Here is a 27,592-nt window from a genome sequence, read left to right as displayed (position 1 = left end):
CATATTTTTCGGCTATTTTCATTCCTTCATAGCTACGGGCGGTTAATGTAATAAACAGTGCGTTGCACATCAACACCGACGGCTTCGATTTTCACTTAGGTCAAGAGGTGGAACTGCGATTTTTTTAAATTAAATATTTTTAGTAGGTTATTTTACGACGCTGTATCAACAATTTAGGTAATTTAGCGTCTCAATAAGGTGATGGTGATAAAGCCGGTGAAATGAGTCCGGGGTTCAGGACTGAAAGTTACCCAGCATTTGCTCATATTGGGTTGAGGGAAAATCCTGGAAAAACCTCAAACAGGTAACTTGCCCCTACCGGGAATAAAAACTCGGGCCACCTGATTTCACGGCCAGACACGCTAGCCGTTACTCCACAGATGTGGACCCTAAATATTTGTTAATGGTAATGGTATTCTAATATTTAAATCCCTGAAATTCTATAACAATTTATTGAAGATCTACTAGTATTGCATCTTACTTTTATTCTTAGTTTTCTCATTGGTGGTACAAGAAATCCGTCGTTTGTGTTTTTATCTAACTGATTCAGAATTATTCTCTGTACTATAGATCTTAAAGTCCGTTTCAGCTTACAATGCCATTTGAATGTGTTTATTAACGGAGTTTAAAAGAGGGCGCGTCAGCTGTAATGGTTATTTGCGCCTCTATCTAAACATTCCTAAAAAACACACAAACAATACCATAAGCTGTTTGCGAATAAGAACTAAAAACGTTGTCACATTAAAAAGAGGTTCATAATATTTGAAAATGAATATGCCGTAACGTGATGGAGCAGTTTCAGAATGAAAATTGCGTGGAAGTGGAAATGCTTGCAGAAAATTTGTTCAGCGGTCGCCCTTATCCAAAAAACAATTCAGTGCAGTTAACTGTATGATTGAACCTTAATCCTCCTTTGGCTGGGCGTTATTTTTTAAAGCTGAGAATAGAGACTGGACTGGTTTCTTCGAAGTACTTTCATTTCCCTTAACACAATGTCACAATCTCTTCAGTTGGAAAAAAACACACACACATACACACACGCGCGTATATGATCGGAAAAGTAGCAAATAATTTTCAATACTTTAAACACTCACTGGACTTGATTCAATGAACATATCATGTATTCGCAATCCCAAGCGAGAAAACCAATGTTTGTTATTTTACAGAAAGCGGTGGGCTACCGATAAATAGAAGATGATTAATTTTGTAACGTGTCCAGTCAGAACAGTTCGCCATAAACGCTTAGAAAATTAAAGAGCAGCAGAAATAAAATATCACAAGAACGACAGCAACTCGTACTGATATATTCGACGACTCTCCGTTTGTAAGTTTAATTTAAGTAGGTATAAACTTCGAATAGACAGAATGAATGCAACGAAGTTACTCAATCTTCCGTTAAGTGATAACATATTCTGCACACCTCAGAAACTACAAGAAAGTAATTTTGTATGTATCTGCTTTTAAGAGCTTCATTGCCTACTGGTAATATCCTACTCCAGAGTAGGAAATACCGAGAAAAAACATCAAGTAGAATATGTGGGGATTAAAAAGGACGGAAATGAAGATAATGACTTTCACGAAATGGTGAAATGAGGATATGAATGAGAAAAAGAGGAAAAAAGAAAAATAACGCAAGGAGTGAGATAAAGAAAAGAAAAATAGAAACAAACATAAAAATTAAAAATACTCTGAAGTATAAAATGAAAAACATCAATGAGAAGAAAGATAACTGAAAAATATAGGAAAAAGATCGAAAGGATTAACCGTAAAAGAAGATGAATTTAAGGAGAAAAAATGACGACAGTTATCAATAAAAAGAAGATAAAGTAAAAAAATGAAGTGAAAGATATTTATGAAAAGGGAATCTGATAAAAGGTCTGCAATATGAAGATGAATTTCAGAGAGAAAAAAGATTAAAACTAACAAAACAACTGACAGAAAATAATGAAAAAGAGAAGGAGAATTAAGACCAGGTCAAGGTCAAAAAGAGGAAGACAATGAAACAAAACAAGATGAATGAGTCGAAAATTAAGAGGCAAGTGAGAAAATGATTGACATTATTAAAGAAAGGGAAAGGAATAAAGGAAAGAGGAAGAGAATATGCAAGGAACATAAAAATGAGGCGAGGAAAACATCAAGGAAAGACACAGGTTAACAGTATAGTAAGAGAAGAAATAAAAACATAAAAGAAAATGAGAGCAGGAAGGGGACTGAAAGGAAGAGAAGCGAACGCGGAATCTTTAGAGAAAGGTGATGATAGAGAATAAAATAAAGGGGGATACCTACAGAATATGAATGCAGTAATGGATTTTATTTCGTTACACTGAACTAGTCCCATTTCTGCTCAGTATTCAATCCTACAAGTCCCTCTTGTACGTATCCTTCGAAACTCATTCCTGTGCTTTCTCAGTATCAAGCATTAAATATAACACATTTTTATGCTCCGATATAAAGCGTTGCTGTGTAAATGTGTGAGATTTAGTTGACGTTCGCTTTCAAGAAAATATACTAACAGAGAGTGAGATTATGAAATAACGATATAGGAGCAAAAGTACAAGTACAATGAGAATGAGACAGGAAATCGAACTTCTTAGGGAAAAAACCTGTCGTACATACTGTCGCTTTGTCACGACTCTCTTCTTAATTTTGTTAAATAGAACTCTTAGTACGTTAGATAAAATAGACAACAAACGAATTCCCCGATAATAACAGAAAGTAATGTTATGCCGTGTCATTCAGAATATAAGCAAAGTTTCGTTTCAGTTTCACTGTTTTATCAGAAAAAAGTGTAATTTTCGCAAGTCAAATTTTTGTAAAATTGAATGCCTAGCCTGAGCTGATTAAGAAGGATAAATAGCCTTAAGAGAAAGTCTCTTATAATTAGAGGTGAGTTATGGGAGGGGTTGGTGGATTTTCTCGCAAGGTGATCATACGTCCCGTTGTCCCGCCTGTCCCATCGGGTTTCCATTTTGCCTCGTTTTTTCCAAACATTTTTCTAGTTGAAGAATTAAACATTTATAACATGATAGTATATGGCAATGTAAAAGATTAATGACCTTATAAGTATATAAACTCTTTGAGAAGAGCGAAGAAGTGAGTTGTTCTTAACAGACTAAGATCCATCCATTCTATTCTTACTCCTATTGGTTCCGCTTGCCACCTCTCCAATCTCCTTCATACACGCGCAATTTGTAAAATACCGGCACTTTGCTATCTCTTTCAGTAGCTGCGTCATTAACTGATTCTGCGTTGGTCAGCGTGATATGTTGGAAGTAAACCACGTTTGAAAGCGATCTATTGATTGTTAATGTTAGTGAGTTATTTTAAAATGTTTTCAACTTTTCCCAACTTCTGAGCGTTGGGTTACACAAAAATGAACAACAAAAATATTCCTTTTTATCTCCTATCAAAAGCTGTACAAGTTGTTTTGTTTTACCGGACACATCAGCAGCTGTTGAAAGATTATTTTCCACGATGAACAATATTTGGACCTCTGAAAAGTCTGAGTTAAATATTTCTACACTCAGAACCATGTTGCTAATTGGAATAAACTGTAATCGCAAGTATCATTAATAGTATCAGTTCTTGAAAAAAAAAAAAAAAAAGAAAAAGAAACACCTGAAAGATTGGCAGTTTTGAAAAGTATTTCTGGAGCAAAACTAAAAATGAGTGCAGATTTAACTGCATAATTTTATGAAAGTTTGGTTGAGTTGTTAAATGAAAAATGTTATGTAGGCTAACTTCGCTTGTTGAGTAAAATAAATAACAATAACGAAGACGGCAGAAAATTGACTTAAATGTTGAAATAAGTTGCAATGTAAGTAACTTTTAATTTTTAGTAATTTATATTTCAGATTTAATTATTAGGTCTACTATTAAATACGAGAAAAATTCGTACCGGCACCGGGAATCAAACCCAGGACCTCTCAGCTCTGCGCGCTGAGCGCTCTTACCAACTGAGCCATGCCGGGACACGATCCACGGCGCCGGCCGAACCCCTCTCGTAATGCTGTTTTTACGGCCTTACTACCTGCACTTGAGACGATACACGTCATATATGCAGGAGCGCATATTTAAATGACTTTGTGACTATATTCGACATCAGTTTTATGACAACTGCTAACAGTTAATACATTACATATTTATATACTGGGTGTTCAGTTCAAAGTGTGTCATGGCTCGCTGTATGCCGTCACGTGGCTAGTCGATGAGTCTAGAGAATTCAATCTTCCTACACTTCCGCAGAGGTGTATTACTTATCTGCCAGAGAAGTTGCCTAGCAAGTACGGCGTTCATTCAGAAGAGTACTTACCGATACGTACGGTAGTGGCAGGAATGTGAACTGTTTCGAAACATGTACTGAGGTGAGTTTTTTCTTACAGTCGGGATATGGGGAGAGGGTTAAGACGATTACTTACGTATTTGTCGACATTAACTTCGACGGTCAACATGGACACGGAGCATTTGATTTGTATTGTGGAACGTTGCCGTACGCAACCATGATAACAAATATCCTGCGTACGACTTGGCCGCGCAAAACACAGTTCGAAAGAGGTTATGGTAGCACACAGACCGTACAGACCGCTATCTGTTGCTACGACGTTCAAGTTATACAGTACACGTTCTCAAGTTCAGATTGAACGCCTTGATTAATAGGCAACTTCTCTGACACAAAAGCTGAAACTCGCTTCAAATCGCTGACTCATCAACAATGACGTCATGACACACTTTGAAATGAACACCCAGTATATGAGGTCTCGCCCACCTCATTGAATATTACACGACTAATGTGAATTAGTCAATTTGTATTATTACTAGCATGGCTCAGTTGGTAAGAGCGCTCAGCGCGCAGAGCTGAGAGGTCCTGGGTTCGATTCCCGGTGCCGGTACGAATTTTTCTCGTATTTAATAGTAATAATACAAATGGACTAATTCACATTAGTCGTGTAATATTCAATGAGGTGGATGAGACCTCATATATATGAACATGTAATGTTCAGATTTAAATATTAAAACATCAAAATTAATGTTTTAAGATGTTCTGAATGCTTCACGTTAATAAATAAATGTTTGGGAACAGATGTCCCATTTCGCATCTTCAGATCACCCTGATTTTCTGTCAATGAACTTTGTGATACTCGCTTAGTTCAGGCCCTATGTGTCTTGAGGGTAATGCTTCAACTCTATCAACTTTTTCCGTACTTTGGGCTTTCTGTCCGTTTAAGTTTGCTACTTTTGCCAGAGATTAAATCTAAATTTAAATCTGTAATCCTATCATTTTCTGCTACTCATGTTGTAACTTAATCTTTTATTACATTTAAATTAATATGCGAAACAGAATAAAATCTTATTATATTGTTTTTATTCAGTAGCCTATGTTAAGCTACCTCCATAATTTTGAAAATTTTCATCGTTTACACTCCGTTTCTTTGTTTAATTGCAGCATTTTTCTATTTAAATCCTTTCCTCTTTCTTGAGCCATTCAAATACGACGATTTGAAGAGACGATGATGAAATAATATGGAATTATCTTAAGGAACTTCACATTCCTTTTGATTATGTAATGCCTATTTTTATAAATATTATCAAGGATTCTCTTCAAATATTACATCATCATTTCTATTTCAGTTAATCCACTTATATTTGATTTCAACAATTAACTTCCTTTTTTCTTTAATGTTTCAAATCACATTATATTGTACATGTTTATTGTATTCAGGATCCTTGTGGACACTCAAATTCTTTGAGCTGATGTCTTTCAGGAATAAATAAGTAATAAATTGAGAATGCTAAGAGAAATTAAAAAATTCACAGGTATCATCTCCTGCAGTCGCTCTATTATAGTCTAAAATACAATAAGTTTATAACTAGGTATACATTTAGACTACTAAGTTGACCGATTCTGCGCCACATCGAATAAATGAAGTAGATAGTTCAGGGACAAGCATGAAATAGCATAATCTGACTTCAATAATTATTGCCTTTAAATTCTTAGGGTGCTATGCATAGACACCTCGCTAGCCCGCGCTACGAGCGTGCTAAACTAGCCCCTGATATCGACTGGTTACTTGTATAGGATTCATATCATAGCATATCGCTAACACTGGTTTATGAATACGAAAAACGTTAGTTCACTGATCATCCACCGGAAGCCCGCACTAAGAATGTCTACGAATACGGCCCTTAGAAACCAACTAAAATATCTCACGACACCTTTATCTGGATTCGTTTATATTGAACGAATGAATGAAAGCACAAAGGAACAAAGAAACAAATAAATAAATAAATAAATACATAAATAAATAAATAAATAAATAAATAAATAAATAAATAATATGGACAAATAAATAGGTGACCATCAACGTGATCTAGAGGTAACAAGAAGGTTTTATGATCATTGGTTACACCTGGGCGGAAGTCGCATTCCTCTTGGGCTAATTAGCGGGTTGAATTTTTTCGAACGTTGTGAGGCCAGTGCCAAGTATTCCTATGGAAAGTCCTTAGATTCATCTTGCTATTTCTAATTCCACAGACAATTATTATAAATATAGAGTTGATAACCAATTAAGGTTAAGTACGTACATAAAATAAAGAAATCGAGGGAAGCAAGCTAAAAGTTCCGCTCTCCCTTAATCATGGAGAGTTTGAAGTCGCTATTGCTCTAAAAAAAGTCTGACGTTATGCATACTCCGATGGGTGTTGTCATGTAACCGTATCCCTGTTATTCTTTTGTTTGCAATCATCGGAAATTTCAATGACAAAAATAAATAAAAAAAATTAACGAGTCACGTATACTCTCCACAGACACGGAATTTTACGTAAAACGTGGAGTGGGTGAGCAGTGGGAGGGAGAGGGTTGCAATAAATGCTGTGTCTACACGAGATAAACTCATTGCACAAACTTTCCGCCCGCTACCTGCAAAAACTCACGTCCGTACGGGACATCTGATTAGGCGGCCCTCGTTTGGCCCTCAGACTACTCCCGCTCAAGACAATTTCAGTTCTGTATCACGATGAGCAATTGTACGTTGTCTGCATCCATATAGACACAGGGAAATATTGTTCTCGTTTCAATTACGAGAAGTTTCCTCGTTCCAAATACATACGACGTAATAGCAAGAACATTAAAAACTGTGAAAGAAACAAATCCGCAATTTTACATCGCAATTGATGTGGAACGTGGACAAAAAGGAAAACTGCCCGGAAAAGTACAAACCACAGAATTTAATTAACGTTAGAACAAGGAAATATACGCATAAGGATAGACCAGAGTACAAATACAAAATTAGACCTAGAATTAAACAAATTAAATTAAAATGTGTGTATATAAGCTTAGATAATTATATATTAATAGTAAAAAATAAATTAAGAATACAAAGTAATAAAAAATAAATTTAGAAGATAATGATTCTTTCAACATTCTTTTACAAATGTGACGTTCGAAAAAAAAAATAAGGTGACTATAAAATGAAAAGTCGTAGGCTAGAGTGTATTAGAAAACAGAGTAATCGAACAAATCAGAAGAAAAGGTTAAGGAAATAATTTAAAATGAAACAATATATATATATATATATATATATATATATATATATATATATATATATATATATATGTGTGTGTGTGTGTATTTATATATATGGGCGAATCCAGAAATGCATATAGAGTGTTAGTTGGGAGACCGGAGGGAAAAAGACCTTTAGGGAGGCCGAGACGTAGATGGGAGGATAATATTAAAATGGATTTGAGGGAGGTGGGGTATGATGATAGAGACTGGATTAATCTTGCACAGGATAGGGACCGCTGGCGGGCTTATGTGAGGGCGGCAATGAACCTTCGGGTTCCTTAAAAGCCATTTGTAAGTAAGTAAGTAAGTAAGTGTATTTATATATACAAATAATACAAGATTAACAAAAGAGAGAAGAAGCACGTCCCTAGTGATGAAATGCAGTACATGTTGCGATACCTTCATACGAGTGCAAGATATAGACTATAAAAGGAAATTTATTGTAAAAAATTGAGATAATAAAATCATAATGATTAGGTGAAACTGTGAATTCATGAAAAAACAGTTAACAAATTAAGGAAAAAAGTAAAAGTTCATTCCTAAATGTAACGGTTTCATGTACGAGTATGACAACAATATTAAATAATGAAAGTAATAAAAAAATTAATTATATATGAAATGTCTTACTCCTCTTTCATATGCATGTGAACAACGGACTAAAAGTAAATGTGATTGTTAAGATAAAAGCCGTATAAATTAAAAATAAGAAAAAAGTAATTTCAAGCACAATTATGGACCAAACAAAAAACGAGAAACTAATATAAAAATTTAAAATTAATAGAAATAATGCGTTATAAGCATAGATATAAGATGTATCATATTTGAACATATAACAAATACCAAAAAGACAAAAATAACTATAACAGAAATCTTACAATAGAATGGATGCTCTGATACTGCTACAAGAATGTAAGATTTATGCTGTTCATAGAAATGGCAAAGAATGACGAGCACGAGGAATGCAAAACGAATGATCAGTGAATATATTCGCAAAGTGGTTCAATACAACTTATAACTTACTTATTTACTTATAAATGGTTTTTAAGGAATCCGCAGGTTCATTGCCGCCCTCACATAAGCCCGCCATTGGTCCCTATCCTGTGCAAGATTAAACCAGTCTCTACCATCATATCCCACCTCCCTCAAATCCATTTTAATATTATCCTCCCATCTACGTCTCGGCCTCCCCAAAGGTCTTTTTCCCTCCGGTCTTCCAACTAACACTCTATATGCATTTCTGGGTTCGCCCATACGTGCTACATACCCTGCCCATCTCAAACGTCTGAATTTAATGTTCATAATTATATCAGGTGAAGAATACAAAGCGTGCAGTTCTGTGTTGTGTAACTTTCTCCATTCTCCTGTAACGGTTCAATACAACAAACGAAAAATTAAGAATAAAATATATGCGAGGAAAAATTGGCTGACAATACTTGAAATCATAAATATCATTCATGAATAATAATATACCGGTAATAATAATGTCTAATATATTCGGGATCTACCAGATATCGTTCAAACCCAAGAAACCACATCCAGGGCTATTTGCAGTTGAACACTTTGTAACATCAAATATATTACCGATTTTGAGCAAAAGACTGCAGACATAAATAGGATTCTGAAATTCGAAGAGCCAAAGAAGTGAACTGAAGGGATTATTATGCGCTTACCTCTATTTTATACAGATTATACACAACTATGATGATAGACGACATTAAGATATGAGGATCATATGCGGAGACTAAGAAGAAGACTGAAAATAGGAAAGATTGGAGAATACTGAGTTTGCAGTGAAAGACCTGCCCATGGGCAGAACACTTACGTATGTACAGCTATGATTTCCATAAATAAGTGCCACGCCCAGATACCTGTAGTTCATTATATGCCTCACTTCATCTACTATATTGGATATCAGTAGGGGAGAATTGGGTAGTATCGGACATCGGGTAATATCGGACAGTGAGTTTCTTTCATCTACCACCAGATGATAGTACCTGAATGACATGGTTACGTTTCTGTTATGTCGCATACAGAAACGTAACCATGTTATCTAGGTTCTACCATCTGGTGGTAGATGAAAGAAACGCATTGTCCGATATTACCCGATGTCCGATACTACCCAATCTCCCCTAATGTCGTGTCGTAGGCCTAATTGTAGGTGGCATTCTGTGCACACTTAAAATTATAGAGAGTCCCTTGTTCAAATGACTAAACACGATTAACAACTTGCAAGCCAACTCTGTGTAGGAAAATGTCGTATTACATCAAGAAAATTCTTATTTATAAAATATTTTATTTTCCTTTTCATGAATATATAAAACAAATTAACTATAGGTCTTTCTCTTTCGGAGTAGGACCCGTAGGCCTACTGTTAATTTTCGTGGTTCATTTTTGTTGTTTCCTCCAATATTTTTTTTCTCCAGAACTATTAGGCTTAGTTTTAAAGTACAGGTAACTCAGTGAAAATGTTTAAAGACTGACTATTTCACTAATTTATTATAGGCTTTGGAATTTACACAAATGTATCCTTGGTTGTTTATGTAGAAATTTCTCTCTGTTATTTAATAATTTTCTTAATTTGAGAATATGACTTTTACACTTTTGTTTTAATTTTCCTTTCAAACTATCAAAAGTTGCATAGAAATTAATTTCATAAAGTTGTGTACAGAGGATAATCCAAATTCAAACCGATGTACTTAATTTTTTAGAAAATATTTGTTTCGTACTTATACGCATTACCAAAAAGACATTTCAAGGTTTCAAGCGAATTGTTACTTTTTTCACATTTATGAAAACTATAAAATCGTTCGTTTCAGAAGGTGATAAGCCAGTTTAAAACACCAGCTTTTGTCGCTCAAGAATGCAGTAAATAAAATGTGACCCTCCTTAAAAAATTCACATAACTCTTTCTTCAGTTCGAGAACTCGACTTAAACTTGGCCTCTGGATCACCTCTGTGTGGAAAACTAAGATCTTATGGACTGAATCCATATTATGACAAAGTTTTAAAAAAAATCGTACCTTTAGGCCTACAGGACGAGATTATATAAATGTCACCATTTGTACAGCGCCGTCGAGTACTTTAGACAACTATCCTCCAATTGTCTTCGCTACCAATGCTCCACTATGCAGACCACTGTGTAAATATTATTGATGGATTTCCACTCTTTGCACTGGAAACAAATCCTTTATATTTTCCCAACACAGATGGTGCTCCGTCTGTACTAAGGGCACAGCAATCATATCATGTGTTAAACCTGAATCTGCTAAGTACTACTAATTCCTTCAAATATGTCACTTCCAGTCATTGTAGTCACCAGTTCCAAGCAAAACAAAAATTGTCCAATAATACTGGTTCTGTCGGTACTCTCATCTACTTGAAGAGCAAATTGCTTGCTTGCTTTAATTTGTTCAATGGCATTCTGATTTACGTTCTCGGACATTTTTGCAATACGTTGACCAATCTTATTTTTTTTACAAGACAAAATTTCGTGGTACGTTTCAAAACTTTTGTTTCACACTACAGTGCCAAGGCACACCGGTTGGGAATCCCTGCTAATCAATGATATGAAATTAGCCTACACTATAAGCACTTTTATTTAAATTTAAATATCTCGACTGGACATAAACATTTTGAACACAGTAATAACACAAAGTAAAGTAATTAGTCTTTGAAAAAGATATTAAAGTAGAAAACAAAACTTTTCTCTACAAAAATATATCTAATAATTGATAGCATATTCCTTTTAGATCTTTGAAGTAGAACTGAAAAAAAAAAAAACTTAATTCTATTGCAAATTTATCCCTACAGTGTTCATTCTTTGGGTTTCATGACGCACATCTACGACATCTCCATATTGACTAATATGGTATGTTTTAATGACACTCAAAATATAGTGTTCTAATAGTTATAATAACATTTCCACAAACTAAACACCGTGCTCCATTCTATACCTAAAAAAAAAAAAAAAACATAATCTTTTTCCCTCAGATGATTTAATTCAGACCCTGAGCGTCGTTTAACATCACTTATACTAGCAATATTCTGAGTCAATAGAGCTCTGTTTATATGCAATATTGGTTCATGACGTATTTCAGTTCGATTTTTAAGAGTCACAACCGATGCTTATCGATCACCGAGTAGACCTGGTTAGCGAGTTGGTATAGCGCTGGCCTTCTATGCCCAAGTTTGCGGGTTCGATCCCGGGCCTGGTCGATGGCATTTAAGTGTGCTTAAATGCGACAGGCTCATGTCAGTAGATTTACTGGCATGTAAAAGAACTCCTGCGGGACAAAATTCCGGCACATCCAGCGACGCTGATATAACTTCTGCAGTTGCAAGCGTCGTTAAATAATCCATAACATTTTTCGATCACTGACTTTAGTGAGACAAAGTCAAGAGCGCCTAGAGATTAGGCTGTCTTCAGAACAATGCACACTAGTAGAAGCATTTGGTGCACGCGGTGCAAGTGCACAGGAATGTCCACATCTGCGCTAGACAGTCATAAACGAAGACCTTACAAAATAGTGACATGAAACCAACATGACAACAAACCTTCATATGAGACATAACAATTTATGAATTTGCATTCCTTAGTCGGTAATTGAACTCAAGACCATGATCTCTAAGTGGAATCTCACGTTAACAAGCAACTCTCTTCCGAGACGGGGGATAAATCGACCTACCTAGCAAGCTGAAGTTTCCATTGGCCTGAGGGACAGTGACTTGAAAGAGTGAGGCATACAAGACATTAAGCCACTCAGACGGCAACCTGTCCAGGGGAAGGAAAATCTCAAGTAACACAAGCAATAACGGACGGACATGGCTTAAACGCTGTAGTGGAAGCGGTACGTCTAGGAACTCACTCCCAACAAATTGTGCCTGATTCTCAAAGTTTGGGGTGTGCAAAGGTTGGCTTACCTCTGTACGTAAAACTGCTAACACTTGCAAGCCAAAGAAAGTTGAATAGGAAAAGTTACGTAACAAACTCATGAGCAGGAGACCTATTGGACTGGACAGCAGAACAGAAGATGTTCGAATCTGCTAATGTAGCCGGAATAGATCGAAGTTTTAATTGTATAAATGACAAAAAGTAAAACTTTCATTTTTGGGCTGAATAAAAATGATTTCTTTTATTAATTTTTGGGACATGGATCATTTTAACATTTAATTTTGTGCCTAAGATAGCTTCAATCTTATATATTTGTCAGTTGTATGTTAGATCTAGTGTTCAGTCTTGTTGCAAAGAAAAGAATGTCATTACTTTGATTTCCTCTTTTAGCGAAAGCCTGTATTTTATCGCTGTGGTGTCTTGTGGTGGCTGAAGTTATTAACATATCCTTAAGATTTTTAATTCAATGGCAGGTACTTGACTCTGCATTGCTCATCGAAACGTCCACATATAAAAATGACGCGCCAAAGCTGTATTGCTTTCTGCTGCCGGTTTAAGTGTTACTCTCTCTTCACAATGTGAGGAGAGCTAGATAACACCACATGATGATGATGAAGATAGTGATGATTGTGATGATTAAATGGAGCAATGGTGAAATGTCAGTAGGGGAAACGGAACACCTTGCGAAACCCACAACTATACACGATTTTGTCCACCGTGATAAACCGTTCGTTGACACCCAGATCAGTTCTTTTAGTTTTCTATTTCAGAGCTATTAGAAAACGCGTATTTCAAAAGTTCTTAAAACCGATTCTTTGAATTTATCATAAAACCTTCTCAGCAAATAGAGAAAAAAAAATGTTAGAGATGTGCCAGAGAAGGATGGAGAGGAAAATTTTAGGTGTCAGTCTGAAAGACAGAATTCGTCACGAAGAATCTACATAAAGATTAATTTCTGGGCCTACAGAATTTATCTGTTATGGTAACAATGGTTATTAGAGTTAAAAATTCGCTCCGGTGCCGGGGATCGAACCCGGATCCTTGTTCTACGTATCAAGTGCTGTAACCACTGAGCTACGTCGAAGTTCAATCCACACCACCGGATCATATCCCCCTCAACTAGTGGTTTTTCACTTTGTGGCATATAGACTATATTGACCTATTATTAAGTCAACTGCATTATACAAGGAGCGCACTCAAATGAGTGACTTTAATGGCCGGGATGCAACAGTATATGCACTGCTGGGCGAAGAATCTACGTAAAGATTAATTTCTGGTCCTACGGAATTTATCTATTATAGTAACAATGGTTATTAGACGAGAAAAATACGCTCCGGCGTCGGGGATCGAACCCGGGTCCTTGGTTCTATGTACCAAATGCTCTAATTACTGAGCTACGCAGAAGTTCAATCCACAATCCAAGCCAGTAAAGTCACTTATTTGAGTGCACTCCTTGTATAATGGCAGTTGACTTATTATATGTCAACATATATGCTGAATATGGAGTAAGGACATAAAGGGAAAAACCACTAGATGAGGGGGATTCGATCCGGCGCTGTGGACTGAATTTCGGCGTAGCTCAGTGATTAGAGCACTTAGTACGTAGAACCAAGGACCCGGCTTCGATCCCCGGCGTCGGAACGAATTTTTCGCCTCTAATAACCATTGTTATCGGAACGAAGAGCTTAAGAAGATGACAGGTGTGAAAGACGCCACAACGACAGTTAAGAACATTAAATTGAGAAGGGCAGGTCACGTCGTGACAATGGATTACAAAAGGGATGGACACAAGAAAACAGGAGCTTGGAATCAAAGAACCGCCCACAGGAGAGTATTACGACAGAGGAGACGATGGACAGACGACTTGAAGGTACACTTTGGTAGTAACTGGTCATCACAGCACGAGTTCTCCTCTTTCAGGGGCGAGCTAAAGTTTTTTCTATATATAATATATGTTATGTTATAATTATTAGCAAAATAAATAAATAAATACATAAATAAATAAATAAATAAATAAACATGCAAAGGATCGAAAGGACTGAAGAAGACAACTAGAGGAAGCTTCGAGACAAGCATGAGAATCTTTTCCCAAATATGGTTACCCGGGATTGCTAAGTACCTACCTTCCTTAGGCAGGAGACCCTTGCTCTTAAGGGAGGCCTATTTGATGGGTTAATCGTAATTATTTTTAATTTGGTTTATTTTACGAAGATTTATCAACTGTCATGATTATCTAGCGTCTGAATGAAATGAAGGTGATAGATAATACCAGCGAAATGAGTCCAGGGTCCACAGTCGAAAGTGGAATCCGCCGAGGAAGAATCCAGATAACTTGTCCCTACCAGGATTTGAACCCCGGTTATCTCGTTTCACGGTCAGATATGCTAACCGTTACTCCTCAGCGGTGAACTTTTAATCCTAAACATACACGTAGTTCCGAACATCTATGATAGGTATTAACTACATCAGAAACAATAAATAGCTTACGTATTAAACTGTATAATTGCTGCGGAATGTCTGGGTAGGCTTGCTTTTATGTTGTAAATGCCAAACAGTTATATTTTACAGGTTCTCAAAATTGACTCTTCGTAATTAGTTCAAAGTTTCATAATACAGGGTGTTAAAAAAGTGTCCAATATTTTAGGACGTGCTAGTAGGCCTATGCATGAAAACAAGAAAACAATGTCTAATAAACATGGGTCCTACAACACATACTTTCTGAGATCTGTACATTTGTTCATAGGAGGTGCTCAATGTGATGTCCATTCATGACAATGCATTCCTCTGCCCTTCGGTGTAAGGAATCACGCACTCTTTGAAATTGACCTGGTTGTTCTTGATAACCGCAAGTCTAGGGGTTTAGGTTTGGGGAACGAGCAGGCCAAGGTGTGGGGCCTCCCCAATCAATCCAGCGGTCCTGAAATGTCAGCGTCAGGTGTTCACGCTCATTGCGGAAAAAAATGTCCTGGTGTGCCATCATGCATGAACCACATCTGTAGTCTTTGCTGACATGACACATACTGCAGCAAGGTAGGCAATACGTTAATAAGAAAGTCCTGATAACGAGCCCTTGTTAATCTCTGTGGTAGCACGTATGGCTCTTCTATCGCCAAGAATGTCTGCCCATACATTGATAGAGAATCGCTGCTTATGCCTTGTTTCTTCAACTGCATGGGGATTTTCATCAGTCTACATATGCTGATTACGAAAATTCACAACACCATCTCTGCTGAACCCCGCTCTTACCGCAACTAAACTTTTGTTTTCAGTTTTCCTTGGGACGTATCAGTATTCCATGCCAAGGGTGTCAACTAAGGTATGATTACCTGGTAACCTGCTGTATTGTAGGGCAGAAAAATCCATTGCCATAAATGAACAAGTGTTCAGATCTCAGAAAGTATGTGTTGTAGGACCCATGTTTATTAGACATTTTTTTCTTGTTTTGATGCATACTATCACCTCCTAAAATATTGGATACTTTTTAATACCCTGTATAACGGTGAGGAATCTGCATTTTCTTTCCTCGCACAAGTACAATGTAGATTGTGAAAATTATTACATATATGTTACATTTCATCAGGACAAAGCTCCGGCTGAGATCACTTTCGATTTCGGAGTTATGAAAACACATATGGTACAGTACTTTAGCAGAAACATCAAGATCTGCTTGTTTTACTTTACAATGCTTTCTCTGCATGTTTGTAGAGAGGAAATGGAATGAAATGTCCTAAAATAAGTGTTATGCTTGTATCCCGATGCCCTTAAATGTTTGATACACTATGTCAGTAAGTTTTTAGTCGCATCTTTACTAGTATAATCGACACAGAAACATTTTCTTGCAAAAAAAAAAGTGAAGTTTAGTAAAGTAATGAATTTCATGAGGCGCATAATGGATCAGTTGCTGCAGGATATTGCGTTTGTATCATGAGACAGCGCAATCATCAGAAATGCCAAAGCGATTTTCAAGTATTGTTTCGGCTCGCAGCTCGTTCGAAAGGCAATAACGGGCGGCGCTTGAAATGTAATACGCCGGCTGATATGGGAGCCGCTGTGAGGAAGAGGAGGAGGTCGCCACCCGGTGTTACGGCGAACGCTACACAGACACACTGCAGAGGAATAAGCGGTAGGGGAAACCGAAGTACTCGGAGAAAATTCCATTCTTAAACTATATTCGTTATAAATATCTATGGTGAACAAAACAATGATCCTTTATTCCTGATTAGCTGGACCAGTGGGCAGATTCCTAAACTGCGTGCATGCACCATGCAACACTGCAACGGCGTGCATATTTGATGCACGAGGACCGGTTCTCAGCTGATGCGGTATCATAACACGTGAGGATGAGTTAAGGATGAACAAGTTGTTTCGATAGTGCAAAGAAATTGAAATAAATCACTATATAATAAGTAGCTTTAATAACTTTTACAATAAAGTTTTATTATTTATACTGTAAGCGCGTTTCCTTAATTTTAAATATCTCAATTTGACCAACAAATGTCAGCACTCTTAAAAAGAACAAATACGAAGTAAAGAAATGCTTCTTCGAAAAAAGTAATTTGAAAAAAAAAAAACAAATATTTATCCTAGAAAAGCTCTAATAATACATAATATATTGTTGATACAGACTAATAGAATTAAATAAACTTACTTCTATCGAAAATTTATCATTAAGAAGACCACTCAGAAGAAAATTAAGATTCACCCTACAATATCTTCATAGTCCTACTGAATAATATGTTATGTTTTTAACGGCGCTCGAAATACAATTTTCTAAGAGTGTAACAAATTTTTCACTAACTAAAAACCGTGTTTCATTTTCTACCTCCGAAAATAAATAATCACTTTCCCCTCACAGAATTTAACTTAAAACTTGAACGTCGTTTAATATCACTCGTGCTAGCTGTACTACTGACTCAAAAAAGCTCTGTTTACATTTTATAACATTTAATAATCGTATATTTTAGTTCCTGTTCCCTTTTTCTTTTTTTAAGTGCAGTAATCTGTGTTTTTCAATCACTTAATGAGCCAAAGAAGTCGAGAGCGCCTAGACTGCATGGGTGTCCAACCGCCTATAGAACCATAAGAATTTGCACGTCAAGGATGCTCTGCTAAGGTCAATAACTTTCCATATAAAATAGGAAAAACGACCTTAAAGAATATGCGCTGCGGGTTGCTTACGCCAGGGGTTACCTTGTACAAGTTACAATTGGACATCTATGGCCTAGAGATTAAGACATGTTTAAAACAGTGTACACGAGTGTAAGCGCTCGGACTACATGGTGTAATTTATTTAAAATGAAGGTCCACATCTAAACTAGACTGTAGGCTACGTGTATACCAAATGTAATAATTTCGTCTTCAGTCTTCATTATCATACTGAACTGCTATTGACGGGTTGGCCCTAATACATAACAGTTCATAAAGACATTAGCCTAATACAGTTAAATTGCAATTGTTAGGTGTAACGTATTTAGTTTGTATTCTTAAAAGACGAAATGAATGTTAATGGACTACTAACATAACGGGACAATTTTTGCGCTATATTTAAAGCACACTTATTTTTATTGACAGCTATAGACTGCAAAAATTGCTGTCGTTTGTTTTCTTTGTCACTGTAAATAAAAACGTATGACACTTAGCTTTACCTGTGTGCAATAATATTTCAAGAAACGCTTTGAACTAATGTTGTCGAAGGCTATCTTGTGCGTTCTTGTAGTAGAAAGACACTCCAGTGTGACATAACAATATGTGTATATAGAAAATAGAACCGGATAGAATAGTAGAATAGTGTAGAGTAAAGTAGAGTATAGTAGAATAGAATAGAACAGAATAGTGTAGATTAAATGCATGGAAGAAAGTATTACACATACTACGCATTCCTCAGGTTACGTGTATCTTAAATTAGTGCGGTCTTTATTATCAATTAGCACATCAATAAACATGGAGTTGACACGTATAGTAGGTGGGCGTAGGAAATATCGCAAGCGTAGAAACTGATTTGTTATTGATTCATGCGAAACACGTGGTAAACACTTATGCTTAACAGAGTAGCTAATGTGTTTAGAAAGCATTTGTCGCAACATTATCTTGCAATAAATTCAACATTAATTCTTATTCCACTAAAACACAATTAAAAATAGAATAGCTTTACATATGTCAAGAATCACCACTGGAAGTGAATTGTTTGCATTATTCATTATGAACGGCGCGCATGTTTACTCTAAAATGAAAATTAGTGATTTAACGAAGACTACTCTGCCTGCAATGACGACGGATTTATTGGTAAACTTACACTTCTCTCCATTAGTACTCCTTGAAGGGAGGGGGCATGCGCTGGAGACTGCCCTCGGACGTAGACCGCTTGGATAGGCCATTTTTACTACCCCGAATGGAATCGTGTGCATATCCAAAGATCCTCTGAGCTACAGATTCTCCTACGGACCGCCTCCAAGATTACGCTACGGCACGGGTTCGGGTCTCGCTTGGGCCGATTACTTGGTTGGATCCGGTTCGTTTTAGAAAATAACATGAAGATGGCATTAGTGCTATTGTCTTCTTTTGTTTTATCGCTATATTAGCTGTTATTGTTGGTTAAATATTTCGTTTTACAAATGAATGATAATCAAAATGAACCAGATCCAAATATGCAATGGCCAAAGAAGAGAAAGAAGAAAGAAAAGAAGGATGACAAAACTAAGAAATGCTAAAGTTAAAGGTGAAGAACATATGAATCATAGTGTGAAACTGGTTCCAAAATGTGTGAAAACTATAATAATAATAATAATAATAATAATAATAATAATAATAATAATAATAATAATGTTTTATTAAGCAAAGTTTATTGTGTTATTAGAATAAATATTTTTCGGTAGGCCTACTTCATCATCATCATCATCATCATCATCATCATCATCATCTTCTTCAAGGTTTAGGCCTGGTGGTCTGTTCCTTCCTCTTGAAAGTGTCCTCCCATCTATTGCGGGGTCTTTCGACATCCTCCTTCCTTCCGGTCTGTAGTTCAGTATTTTTTTTTGGGAATCTGTCTTCATTCATCCTTAATATATGTTATTTCCAGTTTTTCTTATGTCTTGCTAATCTGTCGTTTAAGTTGAAAATTCCCAGTTCCGTCCTTATGTCTGTGCTCCTTTTCTGGTCCAATAGAGTGTATCCTGCCACTGATCTCAGAAATCTCATCTCTGCAGCCTCTATCCTTCTTCTTTCTGATCGAGTCAATGCCCAGCTTTCACTGACATACATAAGAACATGGACTGCCATTACTTCATAGAATTTTAGTTGGGTCTCTTTTAGTGTTTTCCGGGATAAAGTTATTTTTATTGTACCGCACATTTTCTGGAATGTATTTATTTTGTTGTTAACATCGCTATTTTCGCAATAGGATACGTTGCAATCCAAATAATTGAAACTACTCATCTGCTCAATTATTTCGGTACTTGATATACCAAAAATTCTAAGGCCGAACGACACAAAGTTAGAAAGAGAAAAGTATAAATATAAGAATATTGTTTTTTTTTTTTTGTTCAGGAAAGCATTCCAACATCAAGTTTTTGATTTAATAAGACACTTATAAAGTATTTATTTGTATTTTGATCTAGTTAACAATATGAATGAAACATGATTTCATATACATCTTTTCAATTAATGTGTGTACATATAAAATTGTCTGCAAAAAGTTTGTTTTTTTTTTTTTTTTTTTTTTTTTTTCAAGAAACCATATAAAAGAGAACAGTAAACTTTTCACCGAAGTTGGTAGATATACGAGATACCTGTATAAAATTTGTCAGATTTTTATATCATATGAGAAACGTGAGGAACAGTTTCTTTCCTTTTTGAAAAATTAATATTTTGTACTTGTCCGGTTTTTGCTAGCAACTCTTCAAGTATATTTGCAGTGTTGCTAGTTTCCTTCTTCCTTCAAGAGCAGAGAACACTTTAGAAAATACAGTGATCGGTTTATCCTGTGATTCGGATAGATTATTATCGATCCTCTATTATCGCAACATTCCTGTCATATCGAGTGGTCAAATTTTTCAATTACCCGTAAACTTAAACATAAAAAATTGGAGCTACAAAGTGTTTTAAGTACACCATTGTGAAGACTTGATGTCCACGTTTCGTGTTAACATTTCGTTTACGTTATGTTCACATTGTGGATGAATATTTAAGATCAATTAGTGAAATATCCACCGTTGGATAGAAAAATTTGTCTCTAATCATTATACTTGTGTCATCAATATGATACAGTTTACTTCGCTGATATCCCTTATTTGTATACCGGATCTTCCACTAGAAATGCATGCTGGAATTTCCTAAATATGGAATCTATTCTGTGTCCATACGAAAGCGGGCGGATCGGGCTTCGTGGCCAGACGACTGGACACTACACATAACCTTGTAACATTCGGGTCGATAGCAATATGGCGGCTGACGATGAAAACGCGTGACTGAAAGAGGAAACGTGCGGCAAATACAGAGAAGGGGACGACGAGGCTGTAATGATGGACTAATAAAAACTCTGACACTATCGTATTCGTCATCGGGAATTCGTTTTTATTCCAAGGGTGCGGTGATACTTTTTATCAAGTGAATGACACAAAATATATTTTCTGATAAGCGATATGGCTGTTTGGGGTTTTCACACAGCTCTAGATAGTGTTGATTGTTCCCAGAGTTTTTTCTGTATGACAGCGAAATAAAAGTTACAGATAAGTCCCTACTGCCTTAAACTTTACGTGTTACCGAAACGGCGGAATGGGCATATTAGGAAAAATGGATGTAATTCATTTGTTTATTGTAATGCAATCCCCTCTATGAAGAGAGGCATGAATGACAAATGCACGAAAATGTAAAAGAAGGCATGAGTAATCTGATGTTAAGCAATTACGTAAAATGTAGAGTGACAGCAGATGGACATTTTACGTAATAACTACTTGAGTTATTAACTCGAGTTTTGCTGAATATACAGAACTAATGACAATCCAGTTCGCGTACATTAATCTACATGAAATCATCTATTGTTTGCATACTTCAAAACACATTATCAGAGAGTCGATTTGTACTTCAACTACCTCAATTTCTCTCTTTCTTCTTCTTCTTCTTCTTCTTTTTCTTCATCATCATTACGATAGATATTTCATTTCTTTTCTTATAGAATCCTGTACTATTCTTACAACCTCTTATTTGTATTAGTAACTTATAGGTCATTCATTATCTCGTGAAACCAAATTGTTGCATACACTGCAGCATATAGTAAGAACTTTATGATGGGGGTTGGTGAGCTCGCTAGCTACAAGTAGAAGCGCAGCTAGGAGGGGAAGCTTCTCATTCCACATTCTTCTTTCCCTGATGCGCTGGTAAGGTTCACGAGATAACGAATGGCATATATCTTCATTCATTTTTTAAATTTATTTCCATCCACCTTGCATAATTGTTGTTCTAGCGTCTTACATTTCCTGTTGTCCATTCAACGAATATGCCTATATATTTTTATTGGATTATTTCACGACACTGTATGAACACCTCAGGTTATTTAGCTTCTGAATGAAATGAAGGTGGTAATGCTGGTGAAATGAGTCCGGGGTCCAGCACCGAAAGTTATCCAGCATTTACTCTATTGTGTTGAGAGAAAACCCCGGAAAAGCATCTCAACCAGGTAACTTGTCCCGCCCGGGATTCAAACCTGGACCACCTGATTTCGCGGTCAGACGCGCTAACTGTTACTCCACAGGTGTAGACTTCAACGAATATCGTCCAATGCTGTGGAGTAACGGTTAGCATGTCTGACCGTGAAACGAGTTGGGACAAGTTGCCTAGTTGAGGTTTGTCCGATTTTTTTTTCTCAACCTATTAAGAGCAAATGCTTGGTGAATTCCGGGGCTGGGTCTTGGACTCATTTCGCTGGCAGTATTACCTTAATTTTACTGAAACGTTAGATAACCATCGCAGTTGATAAAGAGTTGAAAAATATAGGCCTACAAATAAAAAATCAACGAATATTTATAGCGAGTCAATACAATTAGGCCTACAGTAGGGCAATGATACTAAGATATGTAGACTTACGTCAGTGGCTCAAAGCTAGTCCGCTTGCCTTCCATCCAAACGATGTTATGATACTCGCAGAACACTTTTTTTTCAACTAAATGTCTTGGATTTTGAGCGCAGTAAAACTTGTGGATAAAATAACATTCCAATATAAAATTATTATTTCGCATGTACAATAGGGCCTACAATTTCTGCAATGTAAGATATTTATACAGTTTAATTCATATAAGAATCCATACTACAACGCCGTCATGGCACGACATGAGGCTTATCGCATGTAGTTCAGCAGTGTTTCAGTCTACTCTGAAAGTGCGTGAATGGGTTAAAATACCGAATCATTTATTGCCTATAGATCTTTTAGCATCCATGTAATATATTTTCACATCTTACTTTATCTTGTTCCAAGGCGTTCAAAAAGTGAGGAAGGAAATAAAAAATAGGTATACGAACTCACCCAGTGATCAAATTTTGAGTTGTCGCAGTAAATGGCACTTTTTCTTCAGATATAATTGGAGTATAATTATATATATATACACACACGAGCGAATTTCTTTCACAACTGTCTCCGTCTCTCGCACCCTAATTTACATCTTTTGTTATCATAGAAATTATCCTCTTCCCAGACCTCTTGTTTGCATTCCTTCCTGTACATCTATTCCCCAGGACCATCCAAGTCTTACTCTCTTCCTTCTCGCTGGGAGGTCCACTCCCATATTCGCTTTGGCACTCCCTCTTCGTGCATTCTTTTTAAGTGTCCGTATGGATTTAATCTGTTTGCTTCTCTGGTCTCCACAATATCTATACCCAATCCCATTTCTTCCCTATGTTCTCATTTCTAATTCTATCCAATCTTGTATGTCTGCAGCATCGTCTCCTATAATTCAGCTCCATAGTTTTCAGTTAATTCTTATTTATTTTATTCATCTCCCATAACTCCGTTGCATATGTACCAATCCCTTCTACAATTATTGTTTTGTACATTTTGATCTTCTTAATTTTTTTTTTTTTTTTTTTTTTTTTTGCTATCTTCGTACTTCATAAGAGAAAATCCTTATTCTCCTGGAAGAGGGTTGATGCGTAGGGTCTGCTCCCCTACCTTCGTAAAACAGAGGCCCGGTTTCTTCAACCTTTGTTAAAATACACCTGACATAGCATTAATTAACTAAGTTAAAATTATAAATTGCTGTTAAAAATATTGCGTTTCTTCAAATTTACATTTCATATTTTAACATTCTGTTTGTTAACTCTCTGTTAGGACCAGAGATTCTAGTTTAACCATAACTTATAACCAAGTATAGGCTCAATTCTGTTTTCTGAACTCTGATAAGTGCGATTATCGCTTGTTTCCGTTGTCTATTCAAAGTGGATAGAAGTCTTTCTATTCTCTCAGGTTTAATTCATGCTTCTTTTCGTCGTCTGTATCACAGTAACATGGAGCAGCGTATTGATATTGCTGTTGTGAAATGGAAAACACTGGAACAAAAATAAATCGTGAGACTAATTTCTCTCCGTTCGAGAGCAGACTTCTGCTGAAAATAATTTCGCAAGTATAAACCAATTATTGAGAATAAACAAACAAACGGATCTATATTGAAACAGGAAAGTGAGGTTTGGCAGAAAATAGCCTATACCTTTGTATAAACTTCTGTTCTGTCAAATGACTGAAATCATCTACTCTGTTTATATATTCATGGATATCATTTCCTAAATAAACAATATATAAAAGTTCAGCATCTAATGCATCAGCCATATTGAATACTTCTACGCTAACAGAGAGTTAAATGATTTAACTGCATGAAATTGAGCAGTTAAATTGACATGGGTTTTAACAGCCTGTTAGTACTAACAGGAGTTGAAGAAATGCTTCAACTGTTAAGTTTACAGTTAAAATAGAATAACACACCGTTTTAATTTAACAAAGGTTGAAGAAACCGGGCCAGACTTTTGCAGAAAAAAAAAACTAAAACAAAGCCTCGGACAGGACAGTTATAAACGGCAAACGGAAAAGGACATTGATTTTTGGTACCTGGAATATACAGAGGTGGGGAAGTAAAGCTGAAGAGCTCATCATGGAAATAAGGGTAATTATTAAATTATTTAAACTGGATGCACTCTTAAATAGCGACTGGTAACTGTCTCATCAGTGCTCTGGGTTGTCAGAGTAACGCGTAGCAGTTACATCTACTTGATTGTACTATCAACAAACAAAAACAAGCCTCAGTGTGACATTTAATGACTTCCAGGCAGGAGATAGAGCCTGTTAATGCATTTAGTTCAGATAATATCAGTGCATGAAACAGCACGCTACTGCTAACAAACATCTTCAGACTTCAGCCACATGCCGCGCCTTTATAAAAGCGTTTGAACTTCAGTGACCCTTCGTCATTAGGAGAAGAAATGATAGTTGGATCAATGGTAGAATCAAAATGAAAAAGGAACTGAACCTACTTGAGGAAATCCTGATCCAAAGAAACCCTGAATTACTGTATCAAATAATATAATCCTGGTGGTAATTATATTGAAATTTTCCAAAAATTTTGGTTTTCTCTAAATGTACAAACTATCTTCAACTCAAATTTACATTTCAGAAATGCGGTTGCAACGTGGCCGGTTCGGCTCGTGTCAGTAATATCTTTAGAAATTCAAGAATTAATTCACAATTTTATTAGAAGCAGGAGAATTTGAGCAAGGTGACAACGATGTAATTGTTGCCGCTGCCTACTTCCCTATTGTATACGTGGAAACAAATGCTGAACGCGCTTATAACCTCTCTCCTAGAAAAAGCTAGATAATATGATCATTTAGTCGAGGGAGCATCCGTTTTTCTATCAAGGATAATTTGTTTAACGCGTGTCTTAAAAAAATTAATTATTTAAATGCAATTATTTTAATTATTAAAATCTTATTTAAATAAATAAATTACGATCAATTTGGTTTATGGAGCGTACATTTTGCTGGAAGGATAATTCGTTTAACATGATTATAAATTAGTTTTTTTATACATTCTTTAATAAATCACTCCAAACTAATGTGAATATAGCGTAGATTGTGTACGAGGATAATTTTTTGTGTTGAACCCAGTGTACATCATTGTTTACGCAAATAAAAATAAATTAAAATTAACATGGCACAAAAACATGATTTTAAGAAATACAGAAAACAAATACGCAACTAATTAGTGTATTGAGTCTATCCTACGGAATAATTAATATTTAATATGTGAGTTGTGTAGGCTATATTATTTTGTAAAATTATTCCATCTTTCTTTCAGATGGAATAACGCAAAGAATATCAGACCTCAGTTCCGTGTGTAGTGTGGGAGGAATATCACAAGTTACAATTATGTTCCTAGCATTGAATTCAATTACAATTATTTCTTTCCACGTTTTTTCTTTAGATTTGATAGTTAATAAATCGTTCTTTTTACTTTATGTAATAGTTTAGTCCTACATTTTAGCAGAACTGTACCTAACAGTTCGTTCTTTCCTTTTTGCGTGAAATTTGCAGATCGTTGTTTCTTACGCAGTTACATTCCGATCCATAACTTATTCGTCCCGTACCGTCACTTCAATATCACAGCATGTTGGATCGCACTGTTGCGTATTATCCAACGGGCAAACGAATTTCATAATTAATTTGTTTTTCTGTGTTGCAACGTCCACTTTTCTTAACTAAGATTAGATTTGAAGAAGATTAATGTAAACCGAGTCAATAATCTCAGTTCATTTCCTAAACTTCGTTCTAAACTAATCTCCAGTTATCAGTGTTTATATGACTGGACCTTAGTCGTACCAGTAGTGTATAAAATTCGTACAGATAGCAGGATACGATTAATTACTACAGTTACTTGCAGTTAATTTGTGCGGATAATAAAATTACCTGAAATTTCAATTTTTATACGTTTCTATTCTCTTGATTAATAAAAATATAAAATCTTTGCTAATCTAACGAAATAGGTTGTAATTTACATATTTATTTTGTTCAGTTCCTTTACATAACAGTACATTATTTTCATTGTATTTTGCATAGCCATTTCGTTTTTAATAAGTCACCTAAGGTCTGATTTTTACTTGGTTACAATATCTTCAAAATTAAATACAATTAAGATTCAGTTCATTTGGCGCTAAACCATCCAAACGATTTGAAATACAAATTTTTTATGTTGCAGTTTCCGCAATAACAATACAATTCTTTTTACTACACCTTTTCCACAAATAGCTATTTCAGAACTGGTCAATTTAATTTCAGAAAGCGTCATTTGTATTTCAGATTAATCAATTGTATTTCAGAAAGCCTCATTGTATTTCAGATTCGTCAATTATATTTCAGAAAGCATCCTTTGTGTTTCAGATTCGTCAATTGTATTTCAGAACGCGTCAATTGTTTTTCAGATTCGTCAATTGTATTTCAGAAAGCGTCATTTGTATTTCAGATTAGTGATTTTATTTCAGACGTTTTCAATTGTATTTCAGAAAGTGTTAATTTTATTTCAGAATAGCATAAACCAACAATTTGCTATCTTCATAATTCTAACATTCACAGGATTATGAATAATTCTTTTGACTTTACTTTAAAAATTACAATACACATACAGTAGTTTGTAATTCACTGTTTTTCAATGGTATTTATTTATTTATTTACTTATTTATATTTGCTTCTTTATTTATATTGACAAAATAAATTGTAAAATACCGGAAAGTCAAAGACAAAATAAAGCCTAATAAACTTGTTATTGCAAACTCATGACAAACAATTACATAGTTTCCATGACAATTATCTGAAATATGTTGTTTACTTCTTTTTATGAATATTGCATGTTGCCATTGACGAATCTGAAATACAAATGATGCTTTCTGAAATACAAGTGATTAATCTGAAATACAAATTACACTTTCTGAAATACAATTAACGAATCTGAAATACAAATGACACTTTGTGAAATACAAATGACACTTTGTGAAATACAAATGATGCTTTCTGAAATAAAATTGACGAATCTGAAATACAAATGATGCTTTCTGAAATACAATTGATGAATCTGAAATACAAATTGTACTTTCTGAAATACATCTGGAAAA

General features: G+C 35.6%; 1 non-coding gene across 1 annotated transcript; it reads left to right on the top strand.

The window, feature by feature from the left end:
* Window positions 1-4,813: 4,813 nt before the first annotated feature.
* Window positions 4,814-4,889, top strand: TRNAC-GCA (transfer RNA cysteine (anticodon GCA)). The gene has a single exon. It is a non-coding gene; the product is annotated as a tRNA-Cys (tRNA).
* Window positions 4,890-27,592: the final 22,703 nt, after the last annotated feature.

Source organism: Periplaneta americana, chromosome 2, assembly GCF_040183065.1.
Source record: "Periplaneta americana isolate PAMFEO1 chromosome 2, P.americana_PAMFEO1_priV1, whole genome shotgun sequence".
NCBI classification, from domain to species: domain Eukaryota; kingdom Metazoa; phylum Arthropoda; class Insecta; order Blattodea; family Blattidae; genus Periplaneta; species Periplaneta americana.
Note: the sequence above shows the minus strand (reverse complement) of the source record. Positions and strands in the feature narration are given on the sequence as shown.